The 14246-nt window shown below is 43.6% G+C and overlaps 1 protein-coding gene across 6 annotated transcripts in view; it reads left to right on the plus strand.

Moving 5' to 3' along the window:
• Nucleotides 1–14246, plus strand: part of gulp1a (GULP PTB domain containing engulfment adaptor 1a) — a 63666-nt gene that overhangs the window by 24646 nt on the left and 24774 nt on the right. The window contains exon 1 of one of the 6 annotated variants that reach the window (XM_068573082.1): nucleotides 12062–12137. The exons of the other annotated variants lie outside the window; for them this stretch is intronic. The gene's annotated coding sequence lies outside the window, so the exon portion shown is untranslated. Of the gene's footprint in view, nucleotides 1–12061; nucleotides 12138–14246 lie in introns of those variants that run through there. 6 annotated transcript variants of the gene reach the window in all.

Here is a 14246-nt window from a genome sequence, read left to right on the forward strand (position 1 = left end):
ACGCTAACGGGAACGAGGTGACGTTTCCACGCCGTCCTGCTTATCTTCTTCAGATGGGCTCCACTTTAAAAAGCAGCTTTCAAATTCATACAATTTCTAGATACGGTTTGTATAATATCGTATAAGATACTCTCTTTTACGTCAGCCTTGGTAAATACATACAGCTTCTCTCTTTTTTAACCTTCTGGCTCCACAGGAAACAACTTAGTTAAGTTAAGGGCAACTAAACTACCTGTTTCAGGAAAATATTGTGAAATACTCCGGGCTTAGAGATTGGTGTTTGTTGGCAAAAGAAAAAAACTAAGAAACTCACACCAAAACAAACTGTTTTGAATAAAAGCGTTACATGGGACAGCTGCTATATCGTCACCCTCCTGAAATGATGGCCTGAAGTAATTTTTTGATAAAAAGTAATTTCTTGCCAAAATCCTCATGATACTGGCCACCTCTGTTAAAATCTTCTACGTCCTCAGTTAAAAAGATCACGTGATTCTACCCTTATAGTAGAAAAGTCAAAAGACAACGGGACTTCGGCCATTTTGCAAGCTTTTTAAGATGGCATTTTGAAGCTAACGTTTAAGCTAGCAATTTAGTTCACATTTTGCGAGTCAATGAAAATGTCACTGGAACATAATATTCATAATCATAACATAAGTCAGTGTGCCTGTTGTGCAGTGTTTAGAGGTGTTTACAGCTTGTGCACCGATCTTACCTTTGGGTCAAATTTTTGGTGAAAACAAATGACTTTGGCCGTTATTTTAGGAAGTTGACAATATGTGTTTTGGATTTTGGGGTGAACTGTGCCTCTTTTAAGTGTGAAATAACACACACTCGGCATTATACATTCACTTGCAGAGCGATCTGCCTCTCTCTCGAGCTCAAACGGCGTCCTTTACGCCGTCGCTTCCCCGGCTGTCGGCTTCTCCGCGTGACGCCGCGAGGAGTTTCTCCCGACGGGCCGCGTTGAGGACTTAGAGACGTCGCCGTTTCTTTGAGCACCGAGCACAGCGACATATATCTCTCCATGGCTTTTCCTGTTTTCCTGTCAGTCAGTAGCTCTGAATGCCGTTCACCTGGAGAAAGATGCATGACAGAAAGTGCTGCATGTTACTATGACAACAGGCTATTGGCACCGGTCTCATCTGTTTTTCCAATACGACGGTTTCAGTGTTTACCGCTCGTGTCTTTTCCATATCGAGGCGTTTGAAAATGTGATATGAAACGGGAACTTAATGAGTTGCTTTTTGATATAACTGGTGGCATCTGGTGTGGGATTTATGGGCAGCGTCTTCCCTGCAGACGGGTAAATAAGCGATGGAGGAGGAAAACATCTCACACACCCGTCTGCGTCGCTGTGTACCAGTTCGTCCTGGCGGGCTTTGATCAGGTGAAAAGGTCCAAACCCCACACTGCTGTGTGCCTTCTGCAATTTGAGGCATTATTCCACAGGGGCACTGAGGACAGGGAGTGATAAAGTGGCAGGGAAAAGAGGAGGGAGAGGGGCTGTACGGTGCAAAACTTAGAGCTTTGATGTTTCTTTTTCGTGCATCGAGAACGGCGGTGTGGAAGTTTTTTCTCTCTCTCTTCTGACGAGGCTTCACATGAGTGGCGCGCCCCCTGGGGCAGCACCTTGCTCTCCGTTAAAAACGTAGCAAGGGGTCTTTTTTCATCATGCAGATCCCATCTGAGCTTCTCTCTCTCTCTCAGAGTAAACATGACCCGAACAGACCTGTTTTTAAAATATGGTCTCGTATAAATACCACGGTCACGATGTGACGTTAAAGCCAAGGCATCGCGCAGGACCCGGAGTGTAGATTATAAGTAAATTACGAGGTAGCTTTGGCTCTTAAATGGCCAGTTGAAATCATTCTTTAAGATTCATGAGGGCGTTCCATCAGCGAAACCAGCTTTTGTTTTTTCTCTCCCTCCCGTTCTCCACGATCCAGAGGCAAATGACTACCTGCCATGCACTGAATCACTCTTTTGGTTTTTGTCTTACTTTAATTTCAGTTTTTTTTGGGGGGGGATGAAATGACCTTGAACCTACCATCTAGAAATAAGACTTGGGTTTGAGATGGCAGTGGAAATGGCCACACTTATGCGATACCAAAAATGTTTTCTTCTTCAGATTTTTTTCTAGCTAAAAGTCACACTTGCGGGCGTCTCGGATGCAGCGTAAGAATCCATTCCTCGTGGCCTTAGATGATGATAACCCTCGACGGGTCCAGACACCCCTCCAGATCCGCTGATCCTCTCCCCAGAGAACCAGAACCAGACCTGTCCCTCAGAGCTTAATGAAGAGAAGAAAGAAACGACCATGACACTAATAACGACAGTGATGGCTCACTTTATCCAATGACCTTTGACTGCTGACATGAATGTCAGGAACATGAACTTTAGCTGGAATTGCTAATTCCATTTGCTAAGTTTTCCAGTGTAAAAGCTGAACTGTTCGCCTGATCGACTTCAGTAAACAAGTTTAGCCTAAAACTAATTACACTTTGTAATTAAACCGTTCTGATGTTTCCCCTGAACTCCCTGCTGCTCATTAGCGCCATAGATATTTGTTCGAGGCACAATTTTAACACGTTCGGAAATATGCTCACACGCTACAAGAGCGAGATACGACGACCGACATCGAACTCGCGTCTGTTCGTTAAATACAGAGCTGGAGTCGCGGCGGGGTTAGCTTAGCTGATTAAAATACACAACAATGAACAGAGATTTGTTGCAGGGATAGTATTAACTAGTTGGTCGGAAATTTCAGGAACTCGTTGGCTCCACGTATTTGTCATAGTTAAGTTGAGGTTAAGCATTGCAGTTAAGACTCCACTTACTAGGCTGGGGATGCTCTGAAAGTTGAGACGCCACTGAAAAGGTCTAATTGTAACGGGATTTCCTCTTTTTGAAGCCTTCTTCAGGTTTACTTCATTTTTTAGACTTTTTTTTATATATGTATATTTCTTTTCCCTGTCTCGATTTAGGTGCTTATCTTAATTGGGTTTTTGGTGGCAGATACTCTGGATTCTTCGGGGACATGTCTTTTCATCTTTGAAGCACTATGTGTCCCTTTAAGCCTCTGATTGTGATATGGAGCGAGACAAATTAACTTTCCTCTTAACATACATATGTATGTATTTTAATTCCAAAAGATATGTCTGCCTATCCCTGCGTTCTTCATTAAATGATCAAGCAGCTTTGTCAAGCAGCTATCAAGAAGAACTTCAGATCGCACCTCAGAGTGACATAAAACTGCTCATTTTCACTGTCCGATCCAACTGGAGTTATTCTGATGAACCCGGTGTGAAAAAATCTGGATATAAAAGAATATACTGATGTGATAATAGATCATTCTTTTTTTTCTTCAAAGCAAGAAATACATACAGAAATGCTTGGTCCTTGGGATGTTTCCTCGGCTAAAGGAAGTAATGATCGCAGCCTTTAGCTCGCTCGCTAACTGCCATGAGGTTCTTGAAAACCAGGGATCCGACCGTCGGTTCTCACGCAGACGTCACAAAAGGGTAAACACATCAGCCCGACCAGCCTGAAAACCCATTTCATACACCATTCAAAAGATTTTTTTACACCCACCCAGATTCCTTTCCATCTGAAGGAGGCACCAAAATGCTACTATCTCTTGTCACACATCTACGAAGAGGGGTATCATTTACCGGGGAAGGTGGGGGGGGGGACATCAGGGCGCCGCCTTCGCAAGCGTTTCGAGGCAAAAGTGTGATATTGTCACAGAACTGTCTTCAAAGCCACTTCCCTCCATCTGCACGCAGCATCCACGCATGTCACCACCCCGTCCCGTCCCCCGCGGAGTACCTCAAGCAATTTGTTTTGACTTTTGAAGTCTTAATCTCAGGGGGGGATGTCAGACCCGGTTTACTTCAACCGTATTTCTCTTCTGGTTACCGTTAGTAGCGCATCTTAGTTTTTCCTTCCTTCTACTCACAATATCTACATAGAAACATCCGGGTGTCACTTTGGTTCCAAGAGTTGATTGCGTGCAAATGGTCGCGCCTTGTGACGTGCAGGCGACCGTGCCGGCGGGTTAAAAGTGAGCTGGGATGTGCTGGCGGCTCCACGGTGGCGAGTGACTGCAGCTACCGGAGGTCGTTTTGACAGACACGGTTAATTAGGCGTTTTAAAAACACACTGGTTTGGCACAGCGGTCCAATCAAGTGCGCCAGGTCCAGATGGCCAGTTGGGACCTGACAATTAAGACAAATTTTAAGGCAAATGTCCTTCACTTGTGTGAACTCTCTGCTGAACGACTGCCAACTTGGTTCCCACCCTTAACAAATTATGTTTTCTCGTGAATGCGATATCTGAGGAACGACCAGAGTGAAAGCTCCACCCGAACTGAAGGATGAACTGATCTGAAGATTGGTTAAAAGTTAAGGTCACATGACTCTTTTCCGACTATACCTTGAAGAACGAAAGTAGCACTTTAGTAGCACATAAATGACACTTACTTAGAGCACCTTTTCGATAGGCTTTCTTTCTTGTTTGATTCTTGTTTTTCTGAGTTTGCACTCATGCTTGAATGCACTTATTTTCAGTCTCTTTGGATAAAAGCATGGGCTAAATGAAATGTAAATATCTCTCTGCATTTTCTGACACCATGGTCAACGCAGGCTTAAGGACAGGGAGGAACAAAAGGAGAGCCGCGGTTTGGATGTTGCGTCCTTGTCAGGGACGCATCAGGACGCATTAGCATTCACACGAAAGAAGATAAGTGGTGGAATGCACCCCAGGCAATCTCAGCAAGTGGTTTGTGCTAATTTACTCTTGTAAATAGAGCTGTCCATTTGTGACCCGATCACTCAAGACGCATGTTAATGCCAGGCGTAAGAAGCGTCTCCGTCTGGTCAATGTACATGGAAACCATTTGGATCTTGACTTTGGCGGCCCAGCCATCTTCATATTGCTTCTAATGTAAAAATCAAATATGTAATGGGCTTAGAAGAGATAAATAACGTCTGAGTTACAAATTCTGACCTTTTTGTCGAGACTTCTCCAAATTAATGTAATATGGACAGATTGTCAATTTCAGTTCTTTTTCAGTTTCAGCTGGCCTTTACATATTATTACAGTATGACAGATTATCCTTCAGGTTGTTACGACATTATCACATTAAAGGGCTTGAGATTCCATGAAAATCCATAACGGACCTCTTGTATTCCACTGCCATACCTTTTACATTGATCAGATCACAATATGAACATTTACAATGTTGTGTGACATTAACATTGTCATTCGAGGGTTGGTGTAAAAACTGAATTGTGCAGCACTATAAAGAATACATGTGAACATTGATTTTCAAAACGTTCTTGTAACTTTGTTTTTGCTCAACAATGTTTTCGGATCATTCCTGAAACATCGAGAGGGTGGTCAGAGTTATCCAATATGGATACGATTTTTTCCAGTGTCCTCCTCTCCACCACCTTTTCCAGACTTTCCAGATTCCTGTCAATGATGGAGCTGGCCTTCTCAACCAGTTTGTTACGTCTAGTTGTGTACTCCTCCATCATGTCCACATCCTCTCCCATAAGAGCCGTCGTCTTCCTCCTGAAGTCCAACATATCTCCTTGGCCAAGTTCAGGTGCAGGGGGTTTCTACCTGCCCTCTCCACAAAGACATCCACCACTGCCCTGTACTCCTACCGTCCATCCTTAATAAAACTTCTGCAGATGGCGTAACCCCGAGTGGTACTGGAAGTCAGTGATGTACGAAGCGAACAGGAAGGGAAAGGGATACTGAACAATTCCCTGTGGAGCTCGGGTATCACTGAGAGAGCACAGGGCCCTGTCGGACAAACTGTGGTCTGCCTGTCAGCTCGTCAGTGATCCAGGAGACGGTGGACACGTCTTCCCCCACCACCCAATCAGCAGCAGTGGTTGGATGGTGTTGAATGCACTGAAGAAATCAAAGAAGTAACTTAATATGCCTGATGTTTTTGCAACATTATTTTAGGGATGTTCTCGGAAGTTTTGTATTTTTAGAATGTTCTCAGAACATGATTATCCTCACGTCTTTGGGACATTGTATCCTGATGGTCTTGGAACATAGTTTTTGGGACATTGTTTTGGAACATTCTCAAACATCCTATTCTTAACGTTCTCAGATCTACTCAGATCTATTCTCAAAGCGTCATAAACATAACGTTCTAGAATGTTTTCTTCATGTTAGGAACAGTATGTCCCAAATTTTCTCACCATCTTGTGTTTGAAACATTGTTTTCGGAACATTATTATATGAACTCTAGCTTCCTCACTGTATTTGGTGGATTGAAATTCAAAGCAAACAACTACAAATTGGTTTTCTGTGACTATAAAAGCATGTTTGCTTTCCTCCTTGTTGGAAATATTATGAAAGCCAAAGGAAACCTGGACACTGCTAAAGTATTTTCCAGGGGCTGTGGTTAACTTTACAGGAAGAAAAGATTGGACTGTTTGTATTGTTGCACTTCACTAAATCACTAGCCTGGAACAGTACAATGACATGTTTGGTAGAAATCTCATATCTATGTAGCAAATCTGAATTTTATTTCTGCTCTATAATTTCCGATCAGTTGAGCTACGCTGTACGGCTGCTGACAGTTTCCGGCTAACGGTAATGTGGAACTTTAACTGCTGAAAGCACCGCTAACCTTTTTCCCTCTGTGCTGGTTGGTACTGAGCAGGAAGTGTACAGTGTTTATCAGAGCCAGGCCACCACCTCCATATCTGACAGGTGAAGCCAGGGCAGGAGTGTCCTGAACTTGAGTTATAATTGATGGCCTTCAGGTGGCGACTGATTGAAGTTGTAGTGTCAGAGGTTGTCCTTAGTGCAGGGCAGAGTGGAGCAGTGCAACAAAGAGCAGAAAACAGGCACAATCACACAGTATAAATAAAAGTGAAGGTTTATTTTCCATCCCACCAGCAAGGTAATTTCCATAAAGAAAAAAAAGGCTATTATCAAACATGAAGCGGCCCAAGTCCAGGTTACAAGGTCCTCCTCTTCGCAGTCTTTTCCTTCCAAATAGGTGCTTGTTCACCTTCTGCTTGTCCAGCTCTTCCTCCCCAAAGTGCTCTCCCCTCTGCCCCTTCATCCAGCTTTTCAGCCCTGCCTGAATTAGGAGCCTTAAACACCTGCAGCTGTGTGCATGATGAGGCAGTCTGGGAGATGTAGTTTCAAGCCCTGTGGCCATTTTGTTGTGTTGGCGCTCTCCACTACCTGGCCCCTTGTGATGCCACAATGTCATATTATTTATTCCCGCTGCAAAAATTGTAAACATGAGTTTATTGTACCCGATTATCTTCTTCAATACAGGAAGATGTGCATTTAGCAAAGTATTGTCCCAATCACAGTACAACAGATGATAGAGCAGGGTATGCGTTAGAGGGCGCGGCTTAATGGGGATTGTCTGGTCGCTTTCCCGTTAGGAGTTGTCCATGATTTTGCAGTTTACAGTCTGCTTTCAGTTCCTAAAAAAGTTAGGTGGAACATTTTGTTGAGCTGAAAATGGGCTTACTCAGCTTTTATTTGTACTTCTTGCTCCACCTCCTTGTGTCACTTATGGCTCAAGATGACGACGGCCGAAATTACAAAAGTGAAGTCTCCAAAAACTAGCTGATGAGAGCTGGGAAGTTTACGGGAATGAAAAACTATAACGTTGAAGCGAAAGATGCCAAAACATCAGTATTTTTCAGTATACAATTATCATTTTGCACCTTTCAATGTTTCTTTTTGACTGTTGCAATATCAACGGTTAAAAGTGTTGTCACTCCCACCAATGGGTGAAAAGAGGAAGGAAAGGAAAGGAGAAAAAAAGGACAGAACAGCATACAGTTCATTTATAGCGGACATTCGTCTTCCTAAAAGGCCTGCTCAGCAGATCTATGCAACAGGTTTCACATCTCCATGGCTGATGACAGAGTAGAGCTCGGAGAAAAAATGACTACCAATACGTCAGAATTGATGAATGTAGCACAGTTGGGTCTTTTTGTGCCTAATTTTTACAGAGGAGTGGAATTAGTTTCCTCCATATTCATGGTGGATGGAGACAAAAGGTGACTTACAGAAACAGTTGAGTAAAAAAATAAGTTAACACATTAATTCCCCCGGTACGGCCTCACAGCAGACATAACATGACCTTTCGAGCTGTCTGCAGAGCAAGTGTGCAGCTCCGCAGTGACAAGATGAACATTAGCCGGAGACACCTTTTCTGCTTCAAGCCCTGTACCTTGTGATATTGCAAAGCTTGTCTCTTTTAATTAGCCTCCTGGTGTGGATTCAGCAAAAAAAAAAAAAAAAAAAGGCCAGTTCATGACCTATTGAGTTTTCCTCTTGGACAGTTTGAAGGGAAATTGATTTCAGTGTGACGTGTTCCTTCTTTTAAATTAATGTCAATGCACTTTGCCTTCCATCAACTAAAAGCTTCATACATAGTTTACCATGAGAGCACAAACTCAGACGTGAACACGTACGGTAAAGCGTCAAGAGTTCAGTCTATCCAACGCTCCCCGGCAGACATTGTATTTTACTCAAAAACAGGAGCAGGCATGTAGGTTATAAAGTAGCCAGCTTCCTCCACATACATATAAAAAAGCCCACAACATCTATTTATTGCATTACATATTCTGTGTTGACATTGATAAATGGAACAGGACAGTGCTCTTGAAGTCGAGCCACAAAAGGAGATTGCAAAGTAAAAGGAGAACTGCTTATGGCACGTTATTGGCAAATCACATAATCTAAATGAAATACAGTGTACCAAGGAGTTTAAACTTATTTCATACCTGCTTTATAAGGCTACCAATCAAAGGCAGGTGTAAATGTCAGTCAATTCAACTCAACAAGCGCAGTCGAGACTGTCCAGTGCGGATGGAAGCGATTGCGTTCACTCTTGCCCGTTGTCATCCTCGGGTTTGTGCGGTAAATGTGGCGTGGGCATGTTCCCGAGCAACGCCAACGTGAACCACATCGCGGGGTACCACGCGTTACTACTTTGCTTTACCGGCGGCGTGGGACCCAAATCGTGGGGAGGCTGTGAATCTCAGTGAAAATCCTCGGAGATGCTTCTCATTGAGATGCACATTTCTGCTTCCCCGCTCCCACACGAGCCGAGCGGGGATTGAAATAATTGGACCCCCGAACTTGTGTTAACCGAGAGGACGGTAAACATTAGTGTCTGAAGTAGTTGGTCGCCAGATCAAAGTGCTTGAAATCTTCTGCGTGATTATCTTCCGTAGTGTCTGACTGGATTTTTCTCCTTGTAAATTGTGTTGCTCAACATGAAATATATTTTTCCAAAAAGTATGAATCTGTAGCCTAGTTACTAAACAAAGTCTGAACTGATGATGACTCATTTGGTATTGTTTTCCACTGTTGACCTAGATGCGTTTGAGTGGTTGTCTGTCGCGCTGCCTTGTATTGAACCTGCACTGTAATAGAGGGAACCACACTTTAAGACTTTGGATATACAAAGACACATTAGAGAACAAAAAACTGTGATGATATCAATCATAGCTTCAAAAGTCTTCGCTTCCTCTTACACAATGCAGCATTTTTTTTTTTCCTTTTCCTTTTTTCCTCCATCCTTTAGTTTCATCCGTGGCTGTGAAAGCATCAAGGGCCCCACTTTCCCAGAAAAGGGTCTGGGGCCAGCCACTTCCCTTGCCCCACAGCAGCTGTTAATACAAGACGCAAACATGGAATGATACTGTGAAAAAGAAAAAGCCTAGGAAAATAAAGTGAACAGAACAGCCCCCGAATCCTGTGGCCCTCCCAGTTTAAAATGCTCGGTCAGGCAGAAACCAAAAGGTCTGCTGGCCAACAAAAAAAAAAACACTCAAGGCCCCTGACCAAGCGAAATCTCTAACCCAGAAACCATTTCAAGAACAATAAACGCCTTCCACTCATTTGTACAAGCGTTGTAAAGTGTTTGCCACCGCCTTTGTCTTTTTAAAGAAGTGCTGATTATTTCCCCAACAGAGATCCTGTGAAGCCAGAGGTGCAACATGCCACTCACGCAACAAACGTTTGACAGCATCTCTTTGAAGTCCGTGTGCAGAACTCTCACTCGCGTCTCCGCATCAACGCTAACGCGGTCATGGATTAATCTGGGTCGTCATTATCTGGATGAATGTCTCCATTGTTGTGGAACCAGCTCCAGGCCAATATTTTAAATTCCTCATTCGCTGGAGCTGGGCATCTGCAATGTTTTCACGAAGACATGTGAGCCGTCTGCATATTGTAGTTTAATAACCTCCTCTTCGTCCTTTTCACCACTACCACAAATATGTTCTTCTGCAGCGTCAACGTTGTTGAAAAGCTTTTTTGACTCTTCCAAAAGTGGTTAGCTGCCCTTGCTGAAGTAGGCTTTTTGAAGCCAATGAAGAAGTGCTTGACACTCGTGTTCATTCGGATGATGACCAAATTCTTTTGCTAAAAAGCCGTCTCATTGTGTAGAGTGTCCTAAAACTCCGACCTTGAGTGTTTTTGTTTTGGTTGGATGTCTGAAATAAGTTCTGTGGTTAACACAAGCTTAACATACTTTGAGGTTTAGTTCTACAACATAGAGTCCTTCAGTAAAATAAGGTCTCCAACGTGTGTGTTTTTTTCTTTTATTGAACTTTCATTGACCCTTTCACAGTGTTTTACTTCAAAGTTAACTGTAACTTTTTGGTGGTCTGAAAAATCCATTACTCAGCATTTGCTTCTACTTCTGTATCATTCTGGTTATAAAAAAAAAAACCTCAAATGGTGACGGTCGAAAACCAAGATATCTAAATGTCAGCTTCAAACCCACAGTCTACAAACCGATGGGTTAAGTCACGGGGGAAAACATCCACTTCTCCTTTATAAATATCTCTTATGTACAGTCTGTGTGACTGACACAGGGTCATACGGACAGTGTTGACCTAAGGCGGCGGCATCAGACCCAGAGGAAACCAACCCGACCCACCAGATGGTTTGTTAGACGGGACCATGTGTGAAGCTGTTGTTGGAAACTGTTTGGAAACCAAAAAGTTTCCAAAAGTAGGTGGCAGGTGATTGGATGGACTATCTGTCAATCAAACTCTTACCAAAGTCAATTGGGAGAAGATGCAAAAAAACGTTTTTCCTTCAGCGTCGTATCGTAAGTGATGCTGTCTACACAAACATGTTGTTGTGTTGAAGTGGCCCGTCTGTGTCACATCACGCACACCTGAGCCTGATTGGTCCGGCTCGACGGCCACCAGCGCATTACTGCCTGATAAAATGGAGTTTTGTGGGGTATGTTTTTCCAAGCGATTCTCGCACGATGTCATGACACCCCGAGGATCCAGCTGTCCGGCAAAGGCAACGAGGAAATGAGTTTTTCAGATGTGCGGATGAAAAACTAAGCGCTGCACAGCTCTTTTCCTTGTTCTCAATAAGCAGAGTAATTGGGCTTCACATTCAGGTGTTTTTTGCACCCCTGGTCTTCACTTCCCCGGACAGGTCATCTCTTATGTGATAAAACGAGGACCGTCGAGTGTCAGATTTGAAAGTGGTTTAAACGCCATTTTTGAGGCACTTTTGAGCGCCGCATGTTTCTGCAGCGCCGTGGAAAAAGGAAAGGGTATCATTACTTTGACACAATCCCACAGGGGGGAAGCTTTCAAGGCTGTTTGATGGAGAAGTGTTTTGACTTTTTTTTACTCCATAATGTTTTGGCCATGCCGCTGGTTTGATTGATGCCGAGATGTTGACCTAAGGCGGCGGCCGGGGGCCACACGGGCGGGATGATGAATCACTTACTTAAGGGTCAGACTGCCACCTCTTGCACGTTGGCTTTTATAGGTCGTCTCCGCTACGCTGCGGCGCTTCTAGGTGGAACAGTTCCTGTGGAAAGGGGTCTCTTTCCATTTTTTTCCTGCTCCAAACCTCCAAACGATTCCTTTCGGACAAACTGTGGGCGGAGGAAGTTGGGTTTGAATGTCAAGTATCATGTGTCTAGGCAAAAAAAAAAAAAAGCCAACCTTCTTCTAGTTGAGTTTGCAAAACCCCATCGATTCTCCTTGCTGCAGTCTGCAGAGTGGAGACCATCTGGTCCACAGCTGAAAACTATTAAGATCGGCTGGAACTTCCTCCTCCGCTATTCCTCCCCAGTTTGAAGACAAGTAAGTAGCTTTTTCATCCCAGCTCTGTTGTTTGCATGTTTCTCTCCATAGATCTGCGTGTTTTTCTCCTCCTCTGGCGGTGTGATATGAAGTTAATGTCAGGGCGCTGGATTTGATCTGAAGGAGCTGAAGCGCTTTGAGAGACACAAGTCTGGCTTTTAGATTAAGACACCGAGACACCACGGGGTGATTCCACTGAGGAATTCTGGGACTGAATTCATAAACAGATCGGAGTTGCGATGTCTAGTGTGCTGCGCTCAGCCAGCGAGATTCCAGAGTTGAGAGCAAAGTGAAGAAAACAAAGGATCTTTGTTGATTTGGTTTTTTTCTGAGGCATTATGTTGGGAACTCAGTGGTCCATGTTTAAAAAAGCTCGCTGCCTTTTTCAGCGCATATGGGTCAGATTAGTGGCAGAGAGGGACGTGAACATTGCTTTCTTTCTGTCTTTCATCTTATTTACTCTTTTTCGCAAACCTTTTTAAACATGAACTTCTGCATCTGGACTCATTTTCATCTGCTGTCCGGGGCTTGAGAGAGAGAGGCAGAGAGAGAGAGAGGGAGGACTCCACGGGGTCAAAGTAGGTCACTCTCATTCCCAGAAAGAGTCTCTCCGGAGCTGAATTCCAAACATTTGAGTCACTGAAGGTGAATGGTTCGACACGGCTTTTGCTTTGCTGTTTAGAGGATGATATGCCAAGAATGTGAAGTGTTTTGCTGATGCTTTCCGGATTTTTTTTTTCCTCTCCCAAAAAAAGTTCATAAACACATTTTGTGGACTGCATATTGTGTTGTTTTGGAAAAAGGGTTGTATACCTAATTGTAACATTCTAACGGACTCTGAACGGCTCGTTGGTGACTGTGAGCCTCGTTTCTCATGAGTCTCTTCTGGAGAAGAAGTGAGCCTTGACCTAACCTGGTGCTTCCACTGCAGCTGGCAAACATCGAAGGGAGACTGAGGGAGTTAGCAGCCCAGTGTTAAGTCTGTGTGTGTGTGTGTGTGTCTGCGTTTGCGCCTTGGGGTCGACAGTTCTCCCAAAGGGGTGCTGTTGATTCACCAGACAGGAAGCTATTAAAACAGGCCGAACACTGCCGGCTGCCAATCAAAATGAGTGACATCACAGTCAGGTGTCAGGGGAGGCGTTTGCGTTACACAACAGTGTGTCGCACACAAACAGAAAAGGTAGCCTGGGCTCTCGGCCGCTGCCAGACATGTCTGCAGGCGTTGCCAGAATGAGACCAGTCTCCGCTTTGAGGACTTTAAAAAGCTCTCGCTGGCGATTTTTCAGGGCGTCTTAAGCCAATGCACAGGATCGGGATTGGGGTCGGATATAGAAAGCCAGATCAGTTTCCAATCCTTTGTTTGCCGCCAACTAATTAACTCTGAGAATGCCATCTCCAGTAGGAGCTATTAACTTTTTAACGAATAGCCTGTTTACATTCTGCACAATATATATATGTGTATACACTACTGTTCAAAAGTTTGGGGTCACTTGGAAATGTCCTTATTTTTCAAAGAAAAGCACTCATTATTTCAATGAAGATAACGTTAAATGAATCAGAAAAACACTCTGTATACATTCTTAATGTGGTAAAAGACTATTCTAGGTGGAAACGTCTGGTTTTTACTAAAATATCTACATAGTGTATAGAGGCCCGTTTCCAGCAGCTATCATTGTTCTGATGGTACATTGTGTTTGATCATCGCCTTAGAAGACTAATGGATGAGTAGAAAACCCTTGAAAACCCTTGTGCAGTGATGTCACACAGCTGAAAACAGTCCTGCTGGTGAGAGAAGCTATAAAACTGTTCTTCCTTTGAGCTGGTTGAGGATCTGGAGCATCACATTTGTGGATTCATTAAACTCTCAAAATGGCCAGAAGAAGAGAACTTTCATGTGAAACTCTCCAGTCTGTTCTTGTTCTTAAAACTGAAAAATATTCCATGAGAGAACTTGAGAAGAGATTGAAAATGTGTCTGGGTGACCCCAAACTTTTTGAACGGTAGAGTACATATATATTTATATTTAGGATGGATATGAAGAGAGACAGTCAAACTCTCCTCCTTACTTCCTGCCAGAAAAGATTCCCACCGTTGCCACAATGTGAAAGA

This window comes from Clinocottus analis, unplaced genomic scaffold (genome assembly GCF_023055335.1).
Source record: "Clinocottus analis isolate CAN_PGR_092001 unplaced genomic scaffold, fCliAna1.0.p SCAF_12, whole genome shotgun sequence".
In the NCBI taxonomy this organism is placed as follows: Eukaryota; Metazoa; Chordata; class Actinopteri; order Perciformes; family Cottidae; genus Clinocottus; species Clinocottus analis.